We start from the raw sequence: 19,763 nt of genomic DNA on the forward strand, positions 1-19,763 counted from the left end.
TTATCAGAGCTCATTTGAAAAGTTTTTTAATGAATTTTAAATGATGTCTCTTAGGTTTTCCCAAAAAACTGCACCACATTCGAGTTATTTGAGATTGAAGGTTCTCCATTTCGAAGTTCTTCGTAAATACCCATCCTTTAAGAGCATTACTCAGTCGTTATTAGGTTTACATAGGTCTTTCCGATGCGAATCTTATTCTTTATTTATTATCTACAATTTTGTTCTTAATGATTTTTTCTATAAAATTAATTTTTTGTAAGTTATTCATGAAAAACGGTTACAAAACGTGAGTTTTTTCAATGAAGAATGCATAGTATCAATCGCTAAAACTTGGAAAGTATCAACTTTGCAGAAAAATTTTACTCTGAATTGGTCAATCTAACGACTTCTAAAGTTATTTTGATTGAAAAATTTTTTCATCCTCTAGGTGATTATATATAGTTAGGCCATGATTTTTCTATCTTCAGTGCTGAAGCCATAGCAATTTATGAGGCCCTGCAATATTTTAAAGAATCAGAAGATATATCTGCAACAATTATTTCCGATTCACTCTCTGCTCTTCTTGCTATTCAAACTATAGTTTTCCCAATAACAATTCAAATATGTATATCCTACTAATTAAGAAAATCCTTTTTGAAATTCATAAAAATAAAAGAAGAGTGAACTTTTTATGGGTTAAGGCTCATATAGGACTAACGCATAATGAATATGTTGATAGTTTGGCTAAAAAAGCTATTGAATATGGTACTTCACATAATCGTAAGTTTTGCATATCTGACTTAGTTAACACTATTAAGCATCGAGTTAAAAATCAGTGGAGTCAATCATGGCGAGATCTTTGTAAACAATCCAAATCTCAGTATTCACTGATTCAACCTTCTGTTCCAAATATATATTGGTTTAAAAATTATGTAGTACCTCGAAGATATATAACAACATTAATTAGAATGAAGTTTGGACATGCATGTTTCCCTCTACATCTAGCAAGAATTAAAGTTTTTGATTCAAATCTTTGTACAGGATGTCAGAAGGTTGGTGACTTAAATCATACTTTCTTTGAGCGCGCAAAATATATTCCATGCACATATAATTTAATCCAAGATTTAATAAAATGTAATGTTTTTCTACCTTTCAATGTATCCTATCTATTGCCTCTGAACAGCAAGAACATATATGATTGTTTAATGAAATTTATCTGTGAAACTAAAATTAACCTCTAAACTTATTAATCCTGATAATTTGGTATATTATGTACATATGAAAAAAGAAGAAGAAGAAGATACATAATGGAAAATGTGGTGAGCAACTTGGACAGTCCATAGCGGCCAGCTTTTGAACTGAGTAGAGAGCTGTAAAAGAGTTTGCTATGGAACTCTAAGGACCTCATTGCCTTCCTTATGTATGAACAGAAAACAAAAAAAGTTGTGACTGGCTCATTGACACCCAAGTCTATGCCATAAAAAAAATCCTCTAGGTGGGGTTGTTTTCACCCCTAGGGGAAAAGCTCGGGTCAGCATAGGGTGGATTTTCAAGAAGAGGGTCAACCGAGCTTAAATCCAAATTTTCATTAAAATCGGTGTTGATTCTCAAAATTCCACGGTTTGACAGTGTTTTACCGCTGATGGCTGGTCTGTCTGAACATACCTAATTATATTTGCAATATTCTAACAAACAAAAGTTTATACCGATTTAGAATGGCTAGCCTAACTTTAAGCTGTTAAGTTTTTATACCCGTTATTTTCAAAAAGCCTCCTTATCTTTCAAAGTTGAGTCTTTGTTCAGCATTAATGACTACAATTTGTTTCTAATGAAAACATGAAAAAAGATAGCACGGAGTGTTAAATTTATATTTAAAAAAAACTAAACCTAGGTTCACTTAATCTTCCCGCACAGAAACACATTCGATGTTTATCGAAACACAGAAGCACATTCTGGAAAAACAAAAGGTGATTCTGGGTACGTTTCTGGATGTAGAGTGAGCATTCCACAACATATCTTACAGCGTAATTACTTGGATTCTCAGGAGCCCTTAGGTAGTCTTTAGGCTAGTGTTAGAATGCCGAGAAGAACTTAATAGACTAACAGAGGATAACATTGTTACACTGGGATGAATGACAAGTGATGTAGTTGCTAAAACAGTATCAGCTACAAAATACTTCTGTCCAGAACTGGCTTTAGGAGTGCCAAAAAGCACCGCCCTGGACCAGAAACAAGGCTGGATACGAAGAGAATATAACTCCCATTGGGAAACTACACCCGATCAAGCACATAAAAAAATATATTAAAAAGACATTTACTAAATTAGGTCGTCCGGAAAACATTCGCAAATTAGTTCAGAACCAAAACATTCTTCCGAACTAGACATGCGTCAATCAAAGGATACCTGCAGACAATCATGCTACTTTTTACTTTTTAGGGAGGCTTAAGCTACAAATTATCTGGTACATAATTTGAAAGAGTCAAACATATTTTGTATCGAGAGGCACTAGATCACTAGATCGTAAATGTCAAACACTTCTTAGAGACTACGACTACCACGAAACTCCGCAAATAGGAATAAGCTGGTACAGGGTTTCAGTATTCTAGAAAAATAGAAGAGATTACCATATCAGTTATTATCATACATTTACTACAGTACGACCGGTGTATAACCGGTATTATTGGTCAAGAAAATATCTAACGTTTTTCCAAATCCTCCGATATTAATATAAATTTTATTGTTTCTATAAATTATTATTCCAAGATTATGTTAAATCGATCTAAATTGCAATATTTGTATACAAGTTATATTGGGTTGTTCAGAGTTTTGTTCCGTTATTAAAAAATAACCATTCGTCACCAGGCAACCACCACATTATTGTAGCATAGACATTTGAACTAAAATATTTAAGATTCTTTAGTTTTCGATAGGTACATATATTATTATAAAAATGCTACTAATATTCCTGTAGAAATGGAGCCTCTTCTATCGTAGTCTGGATCCAAGATAAAAAAAATATAGTAATAGTAAAATCCATTAGGTAACGGACGTATTGGTATAAGCTACTATTGATGTGTGAGAAAACATTCATTATTCGTTTTTTCAACGTTTAATTTATAAGATGGGCAATTATGCCGGAGCGCTGCTAGAATCCCAAACGATTAGTAAATGCCATCACGCTACTCGGGGTCTCTACGAGCCAAACGTTATCTGTGGGCGCGAATCTATTCCGTGCGAGACGCGCCGGTATCATCCTACATCACGTTCGTCTTAAATATGTCTTAGCGTCAGCGTCATCCACTCGAGAGGGTTTTAAACTTCAGTTCTTAATTATTATTTATAGTCGGAATTTCATCTCAATACCTCAAAGACCATATTATATTGAAATATGTAGCAGAACTTGTTCATAGAGAAATAACTTATTTATAAATAACGTAGCTGATACCACGAACTTCGTCCCGCCTTAGAGCTAAATAATATTTAAAAGTTAAATAACTAAGCATTACCAGAAAGCCAAAAAATACTTAAAAATATTGTGTATACTTTTTTCTGATAAACAATATTTTTTGTGGTGAATGCTTAAATAATGGTTATTGTGTAGTAGGATGGTCGTACCAACTCAGAAACCTTCCCGGATTCATGCACAACAACTTTGCGGTCATCATGTGATAAAATGCATAGTTTACGATTCTATAAAGGACATACAGACAAATATTAATTTTTATATATTAGAGAAGATTTAAAGATTTAGATGGCTATTAAAAAATAACCGTTAGTGATAGAAAAGTGAAAATTTAGGGTTGTATGTATCTATTGGTTCTACATGAGGTTGGCCAGCCCGAGCTGGTGTAGTAAACATCGTATTTGGTAGAGCTTTTTTATTTTTGTTTAATCGCGGCGAATTGGCTTCTTTGTGCGATATGTTGGTGAAAGTAAACTGAATGAATATGTGCTGAACATTTTGTGATAAAGGATTGACTGTATATGGGACAATAAGTTATTTGTTGCAAATAATTCATTTTGGATGGTATCCTATTATATCACTTGATTGACTTTTACGGCTGTCAGCACACATTCATTAGTTATATTTTTTGTTAATTATTGTTAATTTTATTGTTATTTACTTATAGGGAAAAAATGTTGATTTCTATTTTGGCCAACCCCCAGAAGACCAACGGTCATGGGCGAAAAATGTTTGTTTCATTAGGAGTGCTATGGATTTCAGCATTACTGTAGTTTAAAGAAATAAACATTCTGAATCTGAATTCTGAATCTGAATCTGGTTCTACAACAGAAATACAAAATTTAGAAAAACAAACAGTTTGTCCAGGCAACCCCCTTTTCACTCACTCAGCAACTCAGAAACCTTCCCGGGTTCATGCACAACAACTTTGCTTAAGGTCGTCATATGATCAAATGTAGTTACGATTATTTAGGTTAGTTAGGGCTAAAACATGTAACTTGTAACTGGCTGAATCACTAATGTGTATGCTGATCACTGAAAAATTGTGGAATTCCTTAAAAAGGTATAATTTTTTTTTCGTCGTTTTGTGCAGTATATTGTCATTTAACTTTATTGATTATTGATAGATTTTCTGTCACTTTATTGCATATTCAGACTTTTTTCGGTCTCTTAATTTAATATTATGTAACATACGTCTTTCCACCTTTCTCTCAATTTTTCGATTTTCGCTTTTTCGGTAAAATATCTTAACATAAGCTACAAGATTTGGTCTTCTGATCGGTCTGAAGTGTTAAGGTATGATTCCGACATCGACGGCAGACGACAACTGCAAACGGCAGTTACCGTCTCATTCTTCTTCTTCTTATGCAATCAACTAATGGATGTTCGCGATCACGTTTGACCATTTTTCTCTATCCCTTGCAGTATGTATTAGGTCTCCTATGTTTTTTAGCCCTGTCCATTGTTTGAAATTACGGAGCCATGACATTTTCTTCCTGCCCACTCATCTTCTTCCTTCGATCTTTCCTTCAATTAAGGTTCGCAGAAACTGGTATCTTTCATTTCTAATTAGGTGCCCCAGGTATGCCGTTTTTCTCTGTTTAATTGTGCACATCAGTTATTGTTCTATACCAATTCTTCTCAGGATTTCTTCATTTGTTATTCTTGCGGTCCAGGGAACTTTAAGGATTCGTCGATAGATCCACATCTCAAATGCCTCTAGCTTATTCATTGTGTTTATTTTTGAAGTCCATCCTTCCATGCCATATAGGAGCACCGACCATATATAGCATTTTGTGAATCTTAGTCTTAGGTTTAGGTCAAAGTCAGAGTTCGTAAAGACGTTTCTGAATTTCATGAATGCACTTCTGGCTCTTTCTATCCGACATTTAATTTCCATATCCGACATCCAGTCTTCACATAGCCAGGTTCCCAGGTACTTAAACTTTCTTACGCGCTCTACATCTTGGTTGTTATATTTATGCTAGTCTTGAATTTTGATGTTGACATGATTATAAGGAACTTCGTCTTTTTTATGTTGATGCTAAGTCCCATGTTCTCGCTATGCTCTCCAATTTTATTAAGAAGGTTTTGGAGGTCTTCTATATTGTCTGCTATTAAGACCGAGTCATCCGCATATCGTATATTATTGACCCAGGTACCATTTACTTTGATGCCGCTTTCGCATTCCTCAAGAGCTTCCTGGAAGATACTTTCTGAATATAGATTGAACAGTAGTGGGGAGAGAATGCATCCCTGTCTTACACCTCTGAGAATTTTTTGAGCTTGCGTTGTTTCATTATCCACCTTGACGATAGCTGTTTGATTCCAGTAAAGAGCCTCTATGCAACGAATGTCTTTTTGATCTATGTCGAGTTGTTTTAGTATATGGCACACTGTTTCTTTAGCCACTTATTTTTTGCCGTTCTTATCTCTCTTCTTATGCGTTGTTGTTGTTCTCGATATTTGTCTCGGTTCCCTTGGTTTTTATGTTTTCTTCTTTCTTCGAACATTGCCAGGATTCCGTCAGTCATCCAACTTTTCTTTTGTATTTTTTGTTTATAACCTAATTCTTTTTTAACTGTATCCGTCATTGTTTCCTCTATCACTCTCCATGTGTTATCCAAATTAACTTATCTTTCTAGTTCTACTTTTGTATTCTTTGTTAGTTCTTTGTTTAATTTCATACTTAATTCTCTTCTGGTATTCTCATCTTTAAGTTTAGCACCGTCTCATTACCGATTTAAAAAAATTGTTAGATATTTCAAATAATGTCATGTCATTTCTAAGTGTCATTTTGTATTTTCTTTTCTTTTTCATTTTGTATTTCGTCGATTTTAAAATTGTTCTAAATTAATTACCCTTTATTTTATTAAATTTTGTTCTACCGAGTCATCTGCATGCCCTTTTTAATAAGTACGGATCTCATTTTAATGACCACCTATTTGAAATATCCTCAATAAGTTGTAAGTACATATAATTTTATACACATAATTTCATATTGTCTCACATATATAATAAACTTGTAGCACCCTGACGATGGTCATAATCATGACCGAAAGCTCGGAATAAAGTAACTTAAAATAGTACACTTATCAATAATTGCTGCCTAACCCAATAACCAAAAAAATCTGTATATTTACTGTCAGCAAAGACTCATTGTCTTCTTAATTATACTATTGTATATATATATATATATATATATATATATATATATATATATATATATATATATATATCAAGCAGTGATTCTTGAGGATGCAGTCTATTTTGGCCCACAAGACAAAGAAAACTCTTTGACTTACTGTCAAGCTTTCGAATTTATTTTAATTCTTTTTCAAGACATCTGTTGACAAAAATATACAAATATAAAAATTATGTAGGTACTTACAATTTTCTTAATTACTTACTAGTCATGAGATTACATTGAAAAAATTTGAAACTTTACCAAAAGGACAATTATGCACATAGGCATGAAAAATTATTTTAAAAACTTCAATTATGTTGTCATGTTTGAAATGAAATATGTAAAGTGTATACACTTTATATAGAAGGAAAGTAAAACTTGTAACAACATATTTTTTAAAAAATCAATGGGAAAATCCCAATAGTTGGCTGTATACCATAGTTTAAAAAACCAATACAGAAGTAAAAACTTCGAGATGTATTCTGGTATAAAATCGTTTATTTAAAAACTATAAAATGTCATCGAATGCAGAACGTTTTCGTTCTAAACAGAACATCTTCAGTGCATCCTACCGAGTATTTTGAAACTAGCACACCGTAAATAGTGTTAACATCATCATATATGGTTTACATAATGTAATATGTTAAAATGTTATGACTACAAGTCGATGTTAATGGATAAAGTGGAACACATGCTAAAAGGGTGCCATGGTTCCCTGCTCGAAGATACTAGGTACTTGCCAATTCAATGGGCACAGACCTAGTCGAGCAGGGAACCATGGCACCCTTTTAGCATGTGTTCCACTTTATCCATTAACATCGACTTGTAGTCATAACATTTTAACATATTACATTATGTAAACCATATATGATGATGTTAACACTATTTACGGTGTGCTAGTTTCAAAATACTCGGTAGGATGCACTGAAGATGTTCTGTTTAGAACGAAAACGTTCTGCATTCGATGACATTTTATAGTTTTTAAATAAACGATTTTATACCAGAATACATCTCGAAGTTTTTACTTCTGTATTGGTAACATATTTTTTATTTTTTATTATTTTTTATTAGATTTTATTAGATTGATCTATGAAAAACAAATTAATAACATCAAACCCAATTAGTCCAGTCATTTTTTTAAAGCATATATATAAATTTTAATGTTGGATTATATGATAGAAAATCAGATTATGATGTACTAATTTTTTTGTTGATATGCTAATATGTAACAATAAATGTTACTTAATTTGTCTATATCTGATTTTCTATTTATAAAATAATAATAATCTGATTAATCCTACAGAGGGTAAAAAATGAACAGAAAAGGTTATTTATAGAAATGACACATATACAGAAAAATAAAAAATGTATAAATAGAAAATCAGATATCCAGAGTCAATGCTATGGAAATGAGATTCCTGAGGAAAATAGCAAACAGAAAGAGGACAGACAAAATACGAAACGAAACAATTAGACAAAACCTAAAACTGGAACCAATCAATGAAAAAATAGTGGAGGGACTGTAGCAGTTATGCTACGGACCATTTAAAATTAAATACATTGATTTGCGATTAATTCAATTTAAATAAATAAATAAAATTAACAAGTACTATCCCTCCAGAAATTTTTTTTCGTGCCGCCAGCGATGAAATTAAAAGGTATTTTTACCATCAGATGGCTTGCGCGCCGCGATCGATTTCCGTTACCGATCGAAATTCCGGCCAGTGTTCCCAAACCTACCGAAAATTAGGTAGATCTAACGATTTCAACGCATTTCTACCGATCTAACGAAATGTACTGAAATTCTACCTAATTTTGTATTCAGATAGACATTTTTTCTTATTCCTAAATCTGAGAAGAAATAAGACAAAAAAAATTTTTACTAGTGTGAAATTAACATGACAAAACGAATATTCTGACCTTAATATTCACTAAAAGAAAATCTGGCAACAGAGTAATCTTATATTTTTCCACTTCATTACTGTTACTTGTCAAGTTGTCAACCAGCCAGCAATGCCAACTTCTCATTTTCATCATTAGCTTTGTTCGTGGAGACAGTCCACTATTGGTTTCTGACTGGAGCGCATGCGCAGTTCCGTTTTCAAGCGCTTGAAAACGGAACTGCGCATGCGCATGAGTCAAAAACCAGTCAATGGACTGTGCGAACAAAGGTAATATCAAATCTAACGATTTGGCTTCGCAATCTAACGAATTTTTGACAGCATTTTACCGATTTTATTTTTTTTTTCGTTTGGGAACACTGATTCCGGCAGTTTTGGTCAGAAACTCATCAAGAGCGTATATAGTGTGCAGCACAATTTCTCTTTTTTAAGCGGCGAAGATCTAGAATCAATCAAATATGCGCCATTTAAATGAAATAAAGACATCATAAATACTATTTATCCAAAAATCCAACGGTTAAATCCACAGTAACCAAAGTTATACGAATTTAAGTTTCAAAAACACACCGTAATGACGATGGCGACCAATTATTAATAACTGTCAGCTGCACACACATTCTAGGTAAGCCTTGGATGATTATTTCTTATTGAAAACAGCCTAAATTCATAATTTATATCGTAATTTTGGGATCTAATTTGCGAGGAACAGGAGAATTTCATGTAGTTTTTATGTAAAGCTTCCATTTTAAAATCATTTCTTGTCCATTTACTTATCAGTTTTTTTTATGATCGAATAAAAAAGATACCAATGATTTTGAAGTTTTATCGCGCAGGTGCATGTGAACGCGCATGCTTCTTTAAATGCTTGGACTGACAACCACTCAGTTCGTGGCAGATTTAGACATAACCTAATGTTTTGTTTGGGAGGAATCAGTAATATTTTGTTTGGTCTGGTACGGGAAATCTAAACTGTTGCAGTTACTCATGGAAACTTTTAAATATTCATTATGTTACTTTGTAGACTTCGCCGCATCCCATAGTCCAAATCCTTGGAATGTTGTAGAGCATCCTAAGGACACCTGTAACTAGACTTTGTTTCCAACAGCCTTCCAGACGCTTTAGATGTTGTAGTGCTAAGAGGATTTCGTCCTAAATAGACCTGTCTTCGTGGGAATACCAGTGTGGAAGATAAGATAAGCTTTTAGTTTATTTTTTTTTTTGTTGTTAAAGTAAAGTCAAGTTGCTTCTCATTCCTAACTATAATATAATAACCTGTAAACTTTTTGTGTGCACATAATTAGGTACATTTTTGACTAGTTTTTGTAATTAATAGGGGGGGTGCTAGTTGTTTTTTTTTTAATAAAATAGGATTTCAAATAAATATTAAATACATAATGGATAATAATAATTGAGAATAAATCAAGTTTTTAAAATTTAATAGAGAAGAGAAATAGAGGTATTCAAGGGTTATCAACAAGAGTAATTTTCAAAGTTAAAAGGGTTTTTACAAACAAAATTTAATTAAAAGAGTTTCTGACCGACTCATATCTAGCGTTTTCTGTATATCTCCAGTATCTATGTTGTAAGTATACTACGAGCACATAGATCTGGAACGTTAGCTACTTGGACACTTGTCAGTCCCAGGACCATTATTTATATACGAACATTTGGCTATTCTCCCGGACTTGATTATTGAATCTTACTAATATTTGTTTACTTGGCACAATAGTGGTGATTTTTGCTATTTGTTAATGGTCTTTTGGCCGTATCTATTTCTACACCACTATTGTTTATATTACTGCAGGCTGTTACATATATAAGTAAAAGCTATTTTGATATTCTTTAGTATATTTATTGTAAATATATTTGTCAATAGTATTTTGCCTTTTATTTCAGTTCTTACTACAGTACATAACATAGCATTACAAGGTAAATATTGAATTTTTGCGTTGTTTCAGGAAATTGTCTCCAGTGTCATTTATTTATTCGATTTCTTGTTGTTCGTTACAAAAATCTCGAGCTGTTCAAATTCTAGGCCCAGAAGGTAGTTTTCTTCGCTAAAGGTAAAGTAAAATTAGCTTTTCAAATTCTAGGTCAAGATAGCCCGAGTTGGCGCCCATTTTCTTCTTCTTCACTTATCGTACTGTTCGTACCCTTTATTTCCAGTGTCTCATCTAGTCGCATTGAGTTTTTGTATTAAGAAAAAGGTCTCATTTTCTTCTTTGTATATACTATATCATCATCCAATATCTTTGTTTCACATTTCAAAAACCAATATTTAGTGTAAAAAGCTAGCCCGAACTTCCCCCTTTGAGATTTAGTGTCTCTCTGCCTATTTAAGTTAGTCTTCTGAGCTAAGTCCTTCTTAATTAATATCTTCAATAACTTCCCTATTCTACTTCTCAATTTTACCTTTTTACTCCCTCTCATTCACAATACCTAGAGTATTGGGTTACAGGACAACTAAGATGGTTCGGGCACGTGTGTAGAATGTCGAACGAGAGGCTTACAAAACGAGTGTTCGAAACGAGAGTGCAGGGGAAAAACAAAAGAGGAAGACCAAGTATTATGTGGGTAGATGAAATCAGGAAAGAAGTCGAGAAGAAGGGATTGACATTGGAAAGTGCAAGAAACCTAACGCAAGATCGGAAAGCATGGAGACTACAATGCCAAACTCAACTCCACCAGCCTTACACCTAAAGGTAGAAAGGCTTAGGACTAAGTAAGTAAGTAAGAAAATCAGATATAGACAAATTAAGTAACATTTATTGTTACATATTAGCATATCAACAAAAAAATTAGTACAACATCATAATCTGATTTTCTATCATATAATCCAACATTAAAATTTATATATATGCTTTAGAAAAAATGACTGGACTAATTGGGTTTGATGTTATTAATTTGTTTTTCATAGATCAATCTAATAAAATCTAATAAAAAATAATAAAAAATAAAAAATATGTTGTTACTAGTTTTACTTTCCTTCTATATAAAGTGTATACACTTTACATATTTCATGACATATTTCAAACATGACAACATAATTGAAGTTTTTAAAATAATTTTTCATACCTATGTGCATAATTGTCCTTTTGGTAAAGTTTCAAATTTTTTCAATGTAATCTCATGACTAGTAAGTAATTAAGAAAATTGTAAGTACCTACATAATTTTTATATTTGTATATTTTTGTCAACAGATGTCTTGAAAAAGAATTAAAATAAATTCGAAAGCTTGACAGTAAGTCAAAGAGTTTTCTTTGTCTTGTGGGCCAAAATAGACTGCATCCTCAAGAATCACTGCTTGATATTTGAATATACAGTCAAGAATACCATAATCTTATATATATATATATATATATATATATATATATATATATACATATACAGTCCCTGGCCATATTATTATGACCACCCATGAATTTTTACAAAAATCAACTATTCCACTAGGCACGTTTTGTTTAAAATATGATTTTTACATTTAATTTTGTTATGTAATGTTAATGTTATACATGAACTATATTATATTTAGTAATAAACACCAATAAAACATTTGAAAATATTACATGTTTATATATTTTTAATAATTTTTATTGAACTTCTGACCTTAATCAGATGGAAAATATTTGGGAGCTTTTAAAACAAGAAATTTCCGATGAAATTGTTTTGATTAAGGACTAACATATCATTGAAACCACAATGACAAATTGAAGCAAAAAAAAGTTTAACTGCATTCAAAGTATGCCAAGACGAATACAAGCGTTATTCAAAGTTAAAGGTGGCTCAACAAAATATTAAAAAAATAAAAATATGTGACATTTTTAAATGTTTTATTGGTGTTTATTATTAAATATAATACATTTAATAATAAACAGCAACAAACCATTTGAAAATTACACATATTTGTATTTTTTTTAATATTTGGCTGAGCCCCCTCTAACTTTTGATTGTCGCTAAGTACACGTCTTGGCATACTTTGAATGCAGTTAAATTTTTTTTGCTTCAGTTTGTCATTGTGCTTACAACGATATATTAGTTCTTTAATCAAAACAATTTCGTTAGTGACCTTTACATCGGAAATTTCTCGGTTTAGAAGCACCCAAATATTTTCCATCTGATTAAGGTCAGAAGTTCAACAAAATATTAAAAAAATATAAATAATATGTAATATCTTCAAATATTTTATTGCTGTTTATTATTAAATATATTATAGTTAATGCTTAACATTAACATTGCATAACAAAATTAAATTTAAAAATCATATTTTAAACAAAACGTACCTAGTAGAATAGTTGATTTTTGTAAAAATTCATAGGTGGTCATAATAATATGACCAGGGACTGTATATATATATATATATATATATATATATATATATATATATATATATATATGATTGTTAATATGTAATGACTGTTGGAATGTAATAAAAAATTTTTTTTGGGGAATGCAGTCAATAAATTTTTGGGCTATTCAGTGAAACACTTTGAACTTATTAGTCGAGCTTTCGAAAATTTTATATTCTTTATCAAGACTATCTACAAACAAAAATGTTTAAATTTAGATACAACTCAAAACAAAACTAAATTACGTTGGTCAAACCTCAAGGAATTTATCCCTTAGATTAACTTCACACAAAAGTGATATTAAGAGAAATGTCCCATCTTGTGCCTTGGCAGAACATGTGATTAATGATGATCATGTTTTCATGTTTCAAGAAACCACAATTTTAGAAAGGGAATTAATTTACGTAAAAGAATTTAAAGAAATGGTTTGGATAAAAAAATCAAATTGCATTAATAAGAGATCTGACATTGATAAATTAAGTATCATTTATAATAACATTTTGTCTTATTAATTTTTTGGAAATGTGTTGAAATATTACTAATAATTTTACCTAAAATATTTTTTTTATTTGTTCTATCATAAATTGCAACAAATTATGTCATTAATTTCTTTCCCAACCCATCGAATTATTATAGTAGTCCAACGACACTTTTTTGAGTGATGTCGACTTGACATACTATCAAAAAATTTTTACATTTACATATTACTTTTAAGAAATTTTCATGTTTTTATGTTGTTTTTATGTATAAGTTGTATAATTATTAATTTGTAACCCCGAGCAGTAAGTTTAGTTTTGTTTTGAGTTTTATCTAAATTTAAACATTTTTATTTGTAGATAGTCTTGATAAAGAAAATAAAATTTTCGAAAGCTCGACTAATAAGTTCAAAGTGTTTCACTGAATAGCCCAAAAATTTATTGACTGCATTCCCCAAAAAAAAAATAAATAAAAATTTTATTATATATATATATATATATATATATATATATATATATATATATATATATATATATATATATATATATATATATATATTGATACATGTATCCATGTGACTTCCAAAGTAGATTCTCGTAATACGTTGTTACTTCATATATACCGTTATGACTTCCGATTTCGGAAGTCACAACGTTTTGCCTATATTTTTACGAATTTGGCTACTAGATGGTATCAGAAGGCTTATATTAAAAATTTCGTTGGAAGTCATATCGTATCTAACATACTCATAAGATCAGATTTTAGTTCGACGGTATATCACCAGCGCTAGTGTCGCTCCCGTGCTACTATACAGGCTATGTACACAACGCGTAGCGTCTTCCGTATACCACACCGCTCGGTGTGACTTCCGTTTTTTGGCAACCCTGTGTAACGGTTTCCAGACATTTATCTGTTGTAGATTCGCGGTCCTAATCGTACTTAGTGTTTTGTGTGCCTTTTGTTTTTAAACATGAATAATAGCAGATCTGCTTTACTTTTAAAGTTAGCCTTAAATGAAGGTACAATAAGTGATTATATATCTCTATAATTATATATTTTCTGTACTTATTTTAATCTATAATATTTACTTACCTATTTACTTATATAAATTCATTTTTCTCGTGTTTTTGTTTACTTCCTTTTTTACAATGAACTTCTAATTTAATCTACACTCACCGGCACGAAAAACGGGCACCCCAAAAAAATGGGTAATTTTTGATGTCTCGTATCTCCCAAACCTGTTGTCCGATTTAAGTAATTTTTTTTAATATGTTATAGCCTTATTCTTTAACAAAATAGCTATGATAATATTGTTGATAGACAGGTAAATTTTCATTGTATACCGGGTGTACCAATCAAACTGGGTTTTTTTTCTCAATTTTCACAACACCCTGTGGAATATTCTAGCCTTTATAAAATATTTAAATCAAAGCCTAACTATAGCTCCAGGTTTTATTAACATTCTGTTTTTTTATTCATTCGCTTACGTTGGATAATAAAAAGTTAAGGACTTTAACAACTAGCCATGTTCTTTATCGATACAGGTGTTTCTAAATATAAGTGCGACAAACTTTAAGGGGTAATTTCTGCATGAAAAAATAATGATCGTTTGGCAAAAGAATTTTATATTTGCAAGCATTTGCGGACATAGATTTATCAAGTAAACGATCATTATTTTTTCATGCAGAATTACCCCTTAAAGTTTGTCGCACTTATTTAGAAACACCATGTATTGATAAAGAACATGTTTAGTTGTTAAAGTCCCTAACTTTTTTATTATCCAACATAAGCGAATGAATAACAAACAGAACGTTAAGAAAACCTGGGGCTATAGTTGGGTTTTAATTTCAATATTGTATAAAGGCTAGAATATTCCACAGGGTGTTGTGAAAATTGAAAAAAAAAAAACCAGATTGATTGGTACGCCCAGTATACAATGATAATTTACCTGTCTAGAAACAATGTTATTACAGCGATATAGTTAAAGAATAAGGCTATAGCACAGGGGTGGGCAAAAGCCGGCCCGCGGGCCGGGTCCGGCCCTTTCGCTTACTTTGTCCGGCCCGTTGAAAAACCGCGCAAGTACCTAATCTTTTTAATCCCTTTTATGTGATTTTGTTGAGATCAACAGTAATAGTTTGCATAGTGTTCACATAAATTATTAAATATATAAATAATAGAGAGTATTATAATTACGAACAGCCTTAGCTAACTATATTTTTAAAAACTGTTTAATTGTAACTATTTACTTTAAATTTCTTTTAAAATATAGGGAAATCCCCGGAGATTCATAATTGTTTATTCGGTATTAATAATCGTATTTAACTCTCAAGGTCTCAAGACAAGCACTCGGTGTTTGGGTATCTATTTCAACCATATCACTGACAGTTTATGATCTAAATACCTCAGCACTTTGGTCCCAATAATATGATTCTTTATTTATTAAATCTGAATTAAGTATGGTTGTTTGGAATACCTACTTCAGCATAAAATTCATTGTTACCGATTTTTGCCGAAGTTTTACAACTACTTCGAAAGACGCGTATAAGTTTATTTTGATTTAGCACTGGTCGTATTTCCTATTACTCCTCATATTTCTTTTGATAGTGTGTGTTATTTTGCAAATATATAATAAATTGAAAAAGTGGAGGACATTTTGTAAGTAAAATTTGAAAACATTGTTTTTATTTTATTGTATTAAAATATTTATTTGTAAGCATTTGCAAAATGATACAATCTAAAAAAAGAAAAGTTGATTTGGAATGCAGAAATTTTAATGAAGCATGGACAGAAAAATACCTTTTTACGAACATTGGTAAGAAAGCAATTTGTTTAGTTTGCCATTAAACCATTGCTGTTTTCAAGGAATATAATTTAAAGAGGCATTTTACATCAAAACATCCAAAATATGCATCGTTTTCTTTAGAAGAACTTAAAAATGCTGCAGACAACTTAGCAAAAAACTTAAATAAACAACAAAATATTTTTAGCAAACAAAGTAACATCGAGAAATCTACCACACAAGCAAGTTATGTTATTGCACACAAAATTGCTAAGTTATGTAAACCTTTTTCTGAAGCAGAATTTGTTAAACAGTGCATGGTAGAAGTGTCGGAGATATGTTGTCCTGAAAAAAAACATATTTTTGAAAATTTAAGCCTGTCAAGGAGAACAATAGTACGACGGATCGAAAATATTTCAGGAAATTTACTCGACCAGCTAAAAACAATAATTGCTGATTTTACATATTGTTCTCTGGCGTTGGATGAGTCCTGCGATATTACTGACACAAGTCAATTATTAATATTTATTCGGGGCATTAACAAAAAATGTGAAATTCGCGAGGAACTTCTTAGTGTGCATCCAATGAAAGATACAACTACCGGTGAAGACTTCTTTAACGCTGTTGAAGAGTGTTTAGTTAAAGTAAATTTACCTTGGAACAAAATAGTAAGCATCACTACGGATGGCTGTCCTAGTTTAACAGGGAAAAATGTGGGCTTACTAAAACGAATCAGCGACAAAGTAAAACAGTTGCAGCCAGAACAAGACATATTATTTTTACACTGCATTATTCATCAAGAAGTGTTATGTAGAAAAGTTTTAAAATTGAATCACGTCGTTACTGTTGTGACAAAAGTTGTAAATTTTATCCAGGAACGTGCCTTAAATCATCGACAGTTTGTTGAATTTTTGAAAGAAATTGAAAGTGACTTTTACGAAATTCCTTACTACACTGAGGTGAGATGGCTTAGCATCGGTAAAGTTTTGGACAGATTTCAATATTTGCTTGATGAAATAGTATCCTTCTTGTCGATAAAAGAAAAACTACATGATTTTCCTGAATTGCAAAATGAGGCATGGCTAAACGATTTGTCGTTTTCTGTAGATATTGTAAAATATTTAAATGAACTTAATGTAAATTTACAAGGGAAAAACCAGTTCGCTTTCAATATGCACTCAAATGTCAAAGCATTTATGATAAAACTAAACTTATTTGCTGAGAACTTTAATAAAAAAATATTAAACCACTTCCCATCATTACAAACACGACGAGAATTATTGAAAAATTCTGATTTTCTTAAATATAGTTCAGTAACACAAGACCTGCATACTGAATTCCAAAGAAGATTTCAAGATTTCAAAGCTATTGAAAAACCTTTGTCATTAATTAGTCAACCTTTCAATTTCGATGTGCAAGAAGCTCCTGTTGAAATTCAGCTAGAATTAATTGACTTACAGGCAAATAATTTATTAAAAGAAAATGTTCAATCAAACGAATTGAGTGCTTTCTACGGTGCTTTGAATACAGAACATTTTAAACATTTTTTAAACTATGTTCAAAAATACCTAGTTTTATTTGGTTCGACATATATTTGTGAAAGAACTTTTTCGTTGATGGTTTCCACGAAAAATAAATATCGATCACAAATTACTGACGAAAATCTACACTCGGTATTAAGGATTGCTACAAGTGATTTGGATCCCAATTTTGAAGAAATAATATCACATGAACATTCGCGATTTCACGTTTCGCATTAACTATTATAGAAGTTATACTTATAATGAGTATTCTATTAATTTTAACGTTTAATGTTTGTCTTTTTTTTATAATTTTATTTAATATTAGGTATATTTACAAAATATGTATCAATATAAATTAATTTGTATCGTTAAAATATAAATAAATAAGAAAATAAAATCTTTCAATAACTGATTTATTTAATTACCATTAATTTATTATTATTCTTCTAACGCCGACTCCACTAATGAAGGTTGGCTAAAACACCATTGCAAATTCGTCTCTATTTTCTGCTTTTCTTAAAAGCGTCTGTGTGTTTAACCCGGTCCAGTCTCAAATGTTTTCAGTCAGAATATTTGTCGTCTACCAGGACCCCTTTTTCCTTCGAACAACTCGTACATATCATTTCTGAGCATGTGCCGTAAATATGCTGTCTGTCTCCTTTTAATGGAGGTCAAAAGTTCTCTGTCTCTTTCCATTTCGTGCAACATCATTTTGTTCGTATATGATCGGTCCATGGTATTTTCTAAATTCTCCCAAAAAGCCACATCTCAAAAGCTTCCGGCTTTCTCATTAAGTCAACATTAACAATCCAAGCTTCGGCACCATAAAAAAGAATAGAGTGGATATACAACATTTTATCAACTAATATCAGATTTGCAGATTGAGTCTTTGGTGACTCAGAAATGTCCTCATCTTCAAAAAGTCTACCCTCAATTGCTCTATTCTTGATCGAATTTATGATTTCGAATTTAAATCTTCCGTAATCCAGACTCCTAAGTAAGTATTTCATTTTGTCCACTTGCTCAATATCTTCATTTTTTATCTGGTTCTTTTTCTGGATCTTCTTATGATTTAATATAATGACCATTTTTTTTTCAATTACGTGACATATTTTACTGGGCACAAGTTTTTCGCATGTATTCCCAAGTAGGACAATTTATTATTACCATTTTCTAATTATTAACAGTCAAATTTCTTTGTCCAAATGCTTTAAAATAATACTTATAGTATTTATTTCTTGGGCAGGGAATAAACTACACCAAAAAAATTCGCGTGGGCACAGCGTACATATCCGGTATAGTCCTCCGGCCCGAGAGACATTTTGAAACTTTCATTTTGGCCCGCGCTTAAAAGTAATTGCCCACCCCTGATCTAAGCGGTTTTTTAAAATTTATGGGTTTTGCAATATTTTACCGTCAGCGAACGGACTAATAGTAGAGGATCCGATATAAGGCCGATCTGCATCGATCTATTTAATGGATAACGTGTGCGTGTGAAGTAACAATGTATTTTAAACGGGATTTACTTTTTCGCACTGTTTTTGACACACTTTCATATAATCAAATATCCTTAACTTTCGCGTTGTCATGGTGATGACATAATGAGCAATAAATTACAAAAAAAAATTTGACAGTTTTGTGGTTTGAAAGAAATTAGAATGTTTAAATAATTTCTAAAAATTGTAGAATAGGAATGAATTCCAGTGATGAAGAGTTACAGTTTTTTTATTTTTTTATCGTAGATAAAATATTGTATGAAACTGTGCGTGAAGTACTTTTTGCGAACTTAAGCGATGTATAGCACTCGCACCGTTGTCGCTTGTGCTCTAAACATCACGTGCATTCGTAAAAAGCATACTTCACGAACTGTTTCATAAATAACTATTTTCATATATTAAAAAAAATGTTTCGACCCGGGTAGATATTATTCCAGATTTTCAGATTTCAGCACAGTGTTAGATGGTTGGGGCATATATGGAGAGCAGGTAGCGTAACAACTATAAACTCAATTTTACAATGGAAACCCGGAGTTAGAAGGAGACGCGGAGGAACTAGAATAAATGGTTACAGGAAGTAAAGGAAATTTATATAGGGCAGGAATTAG

At 31.5% G+C, this 19,763-nt stretch overlaps 1 protein-coding gene and 1 long non-coding RNA gene across 2 annotated transcripts in view; one reads left to right on the top strand and one right to left on the bottom strand.

Moving 5' to 3' along the window:
* Positions 1 to 19,763, bottom strand: part of LOC126886158 (uncharacterized) — a 524,323-nt gene that overhangs the window by 19,083 nt on the left and 485,477 nt on the right. The gene's annotated exons all lie outside the window — the stretch shown is intronic.
* On the top strand, positions 8,902 to 10,409 carry LOC126885973 (uncharacterized). Its single transcript, XR_007698520.1, has 2 exons — positions 8,902 to 9,153; positions 9,553 to 10,409. It is a non-coding gene; the product is annotated as an uncharacterized LOC126885973 (long non-coding RNA).

This window comes from Diabrotica virgifera, chromosome 6 (genome assembly GCF_917563875.1).
Source record: "Diabrotica virgifera virgifera chromosome 6, PGI_DIABVI_V3a".
Lineage (NCBI taxonomy): Eukaryota > Metazoa > Arthropoda > Insecta > Coleoptera > Chrysomelidae > Diabrotica > Diabrotica virgifera.